Here is a 5,029-nt window from a genome sequence, read left to right on the forward strand (position 1 = left end):
TCCTGTAATAAGAGCTTATTGGTGGAAACGGTGTTCACGGCTGTGTGGGGAGGGCTGGAGAACTCGGCTGATGGTTGAACCTTCTGGAAACTGCCCAAAGCCACGCCAATAGCTGATGGGGGAGCACCGCCCGGGATGTTCTCCCTCTCATGTCTGCACACCCGCACCCTGGTGCCTCAGTGCCTCCTCTGTGCCAAGAGCTCAATCTCGCGGCCACTCGGAAGCCAGCACTGCTAGCTACACTGCTGTTACCTCTTGGGAGAGGGGGAGGTGCAGACACGAAGACCCTCTGCGGGGCCCTTTTCCTGACACTGCTCCCTGCCTGCGGTATCCAGCAGATGATGTATCTGACTGGCAACACCTGGTCCCTTGCTTGTGCCCCAGCAGCAAAGCAGGCAGAGAACTTGAGTTTTGGTTTCTAAGCTTGGGAGCACCCCCTCCCCACCACCACCCCCCCCCCACTCCCATAGCAGGCCTGTTCAATGATGAAGGACGGCCATGAACGTGACAGATGGCCCCTGCCCATGTGTAGGGACTCTACCAGAAGCTGCCCTTCATCGAACTTCCAGGAAGCAGTCTATTTCAGAGGAATGCTTGACTGTGGCATGATTTCATTTCTAATATCAATTAATTAAATGGTATTTAATTCCACCCTGTTTGGATCATTCGCCCAAGTATCTCTAAGCTCTAAAGAGCCCTCGGGCTCAGACTTCCCTTTCTTTCCCCTACATACACATCCCAGGCAATCTTAATCCATCTCACGGCTTTCAATACCACCTCTACTCCAATGACTCATAATTCATATCGCCAGCCCGGATCCCTCCCTGGAATGCCAGCCTCGTGTTTGTAACTATCTCCTTGATGTCAAACTCAAAACATTCCAAACCAAAGTACTGGGTTTCCTGCCCAAGTCAGCCCCTGCTTCAGTCTCCCTCTCTCTCTGCAGGTGCCACCTGCTTCCTTCCAGATCCAAACCAGAAGCTATGGAGGCAGGCTTCACTTCACTCTTTGGCTCGCTCCCCATATTTATCCAACAGGATCGTTTATTGATTCTCCCCTCAAGGTGTATCCCAGATTCTCCCCTTCTCCCCACGTCCCCTGCCATCACCCAGCCCAAGTCAGCACCCTCCCTCACCTGGATTATTGCGGGTTGCTTCCTGCCTGCTCATCCTATGAGGGCCGGCTGCACAGGTGGGTGGGTGGGTGACCAGTGCAGTTGCATGGGGCTTCATGTTCAGGTGTCCCATGTTTGGAGTTCATTGCTCCGTGGAAGTGGCCTTGAAATTCTTAATAAGTTTATCTTGACTTTGTGTTTCCTAAGTGAAATCCAATGGGACAAAGCAGCGTGCACCTGGGGTCTGGAACCTCAGGGAGGGGGGGGGGCGGGTGTCCTTTCTCTTGCTGCCTTGTGGGATAGGTTCTTGGCTACCCTCCTCCTGACCATGGCCCACACAAGGACAGGTTAGGAGGGACACCACTGAAGAAAGGACACGTTTTCTTTCCCTACCTTTTTGTTTTTGTTTTTTAACATTTTAATTTATTTTTGAGAGACAGAGAGAGACAGAGCACGAGACGGGGAGGGGGAGAGAGAGAGACACACACACGGAATCCAAAGCAGGCTCCAGGCTCCCAGCTGTCAGCACAGAGCCCGATGTGGGTCTTGAACCCTTGAACCGTGAGATCATGACCTGAGCTGAAATCGGACGCCTAACCGACTGGGCCACCCGGGCATCCCTCCCTACGTTTTGAATAAAATCTCTGCATTTTCACTTTACACTGGGCCCCCCACATTGTCTAGCTGGTCCTGCTTCCTGCTTCTTTCTTTACCTCATACCCCAGGCAGTCTCAGCCAGAGTGTTTTCTTTTTTTAAGTTTAATTGTTTATTTTGAGATAGAAAGCACAAGCAGGTAAGGAGCAGAGAGAAAGAGAGACAGAATCCCAAGCAGGCTCCACGCCATCAGTGCAGAGCCCAATGCGGGGCTCGAACCCACAAACTGTGACGTGAGACCTGAGCTGAGATCAAGAGTCAGATGCTTAACTGACTCAGCCACCCAAGGCACCACGAGGGTGGTTCTTTTTATAAGTCAGATCTCATCGTCCACCTGCCCAAAACCCTTCAATACCTTCTGAACTCATTCAGAGCAAAAGTCAGTTTCCTTCTGGCCCCTGAGGCCTTGTTCCTCTTGCACCTGCATTATCTCCAGTCTCAAACCCAACTCCTCCCCCCCTTGCTCACTCAGACGCTACCATTCCTTCTCCCTGCAGAATCCTCGTGGCTTGCTCCTTTACCGCCCTCATGCCCAAACATCATCATCCTTCCCCAGCCTCTCTCCTGAAAATAGCAGCTCCAATCTGCCACATTCCTGATTCCCTTACCCTGCGTTCCTTTTCTCCGCAATGCCCATTACCATCTGGCATACTCTATGTCATTTTCTATTTCTCTCACTAGAATATATGCTCCCTGAGGCCAGGGACTTCGTCTCTTTGCCCACTCCCTCCCCAGCACCAAGAATGGCATCCAGCACATTCTGTAGATGTGGAGAGCAGATCCAGATTTTGTGGGACCTGAAGCTTATCCTACTTGGGGGAAGAGGAGCTTCTTAGGAAAAAGATATAAAACTGTAAATATAAAAATTAAATATGGACCGTTTCAGTGTCTACATCCTGGGTTTGATACTATACTATAAACATTTTGTAAGATGTTACCGTGGGGGTAACAGGTCAAGGAAACAGAATGTCTCTGCTGTATTTCTCACAACTGCATGTGAATCTACAATGATCTCCACATTAAAAGTTTAATTAAGGGCGCCTGGGTGGCGCAGTCGGTTAAGCGTCCGACTTCAGCCAGGTCACGATCTCGCGGTCCGTGAGTTCGAGTCCCGCGTCGGGCTCTGGGCTGATGGCTCAGAGCCTGGAGCCTGTTTCTGATTCTGTGTCTCCCTCTCTCTCTGCCCCTCCCCTGTTCATGCTCTGTCTCTCTCTGTCCCAAAAATAAATAAACATTGAAAAAAAAATTAAAAAAATAAAAAATAAAAAAAATAAAAGTTTAATTAAAAAATTAGATATGTAAATGAAGATTTATCTAGAGTGAGAAAAGACATCACAACAAATTAAAGTAATAAAAACCTGACAAATGCCACAGGCATCACAACATCCACAAAAATATTTCTATTAACTCCCTGGCAAACCTCCATAACACTTCTTCCTATACTTTTGTCTCCATATCCTTTGATCACCTCTTCATATAAGAAAGCTTTGCAAGACAGTAATTCCTTCATATCTGTGGTTTCACTTTTAAGTGGTTTCACTTCATCAAACAGGTGATCCCCTTCCGACATATGGTCAGAAGGTCAAGAGTAGCCTAACGCTACCATATGGCCCAGCCATCGTCTGCACGCATATTCAGTCCCTCACACACCATTTGGTATCCAACAAAGACATCTTTTGGATGGGTATAGATCTGCAGGTAGAGGAAAATGCAAGGGGGTGTGTGCCTTGGTATTGGGTTGTTTTTCTTAGGAAACAACTGTTAATGGCTCCATGATGGGAAAACTTGATAAATTAAAGGGTAAATAGAAGTGCAGGGGCCAAGCTGCATGAATCTGATCAGCGGTAATAGGAGGCATGTGGTTAAGTGCCCACACACCGGGCTGGAAATTTTCCCTTAAGTATTTTGAAAATAAAAAAGTACGAAGAGGACTCAGTTCATGCTGAGCCTCCTTACCCCTCCCTGATCTCATCCTATCAGGAAGAAAAAAAAATGGGTCTGTTACTGCACTCGGGTCTGAAGGGTCATTATTCAGAGCTTGACTTCATAACAATAACCAGGTACCAGTCCCAGAAGCGTCTCCAGATTGTTGCTTGCACAGGAGTGCTCTCTCTCTCTCTCTTTTTTTTTTCATTTGAACCAATTATTTAAGGCAAAACTATCTTTTTCATTAAAAACCCAGTGGGCGGGGCGCCTGGGTGGCGCAGTCGGTAAAGCGTCCGACTTCAGCCAGGTCACGATCTCGCGGTCCGTGAGTTCGAGCCCCGCGTCAGGCTCTGGGCTGATGGCTCGGAGCCTGGAGCCTGTTTCCGATTCTGTGTCTCCCTCTCTCTCTGCCCCTCCCCCGTTCATGCTCTGTCTCTCTCTGTCCAAAAAATAAATAAAAAACGTTAAAAAAAAAACAACAAAACAAAACAAAACAAAAAACCCAGTGGGCAACTTGTAAACATGGAATACATTGCCCTGGGGTCCATTTTCAGGCTGCATTCTATAAAACTGCCAAGTTACTTGTTCCTCTAGTTATGGGGGAAAACAAGTTTGTATTATTCTGTATTTCACACACACACACAAGTCAAGCTCAAAGGCATTGTTAAAATGCAGTCTTGCCTTTTGGATCGTTGCAGCTTCCGTGGGCTCTAGGAAATGGAGAAGGTGGACTGAACACACGAGGCTGGCCCCAGACACCGTGGAATGCATGTCCTTCCAAATCGGCCAGGACAAGGTAGGCGGGAAGACCCCTTCCAGCAGTAGCAACAGACCATTTCCTCTCCTTCCAGAGCGGGCCAATCAGTTAACTAAATCCTTGGCTCCCCTGAGAAGAGCAGACAAGTTGAGAACGAAGCAAACATTAAGCTTGACGGAGACAGAGCCCCTGGGCTGCCCAGATCAGCAGACCTGAAGCAGAGAGAAACTGCTCACTTCAGCTCTCGCCTCCATCCTCAAAATTGCAGTCGCGTGGCCCTTGGCTACATGATGAAGGAAACTCTTTAGGCGGAGTGCCTTTCACTCAAATACCCCATAACGATGAACCAGGTCTTCAATTTCCTTGTTTTCCAAATATCGGAACCTCTCCTTTCCAGAGAGGAAGAAAATAACCAGAGCCAGGGGCACCGTTTCCTTCAGTTTCCACCACTTGCTCATATTGTGCTTTTCTATCAAGCAAGAGCCTAGGGAGCTGATCAGCCTGGGCAGCTTCCAGAAGTCACCATTGGAGAAGGCCTGTTGGGAAGCATGAATGCCCTGTTAAGTCTCTATGTCTT

The sequence above is a fragment of the Felis catus genome, chromosome A1, assembly GCF_018350175.1.
Source record: "Felis catus isolate Fca126 chromosome A1, F.catus_Fca126_mat1.0, whole genome shotgun sequence".
NCBI lineage: Eukaryota > Metazoa > Chordata > Mammalia > Carnivora > Felidae > Felis > Felis catus.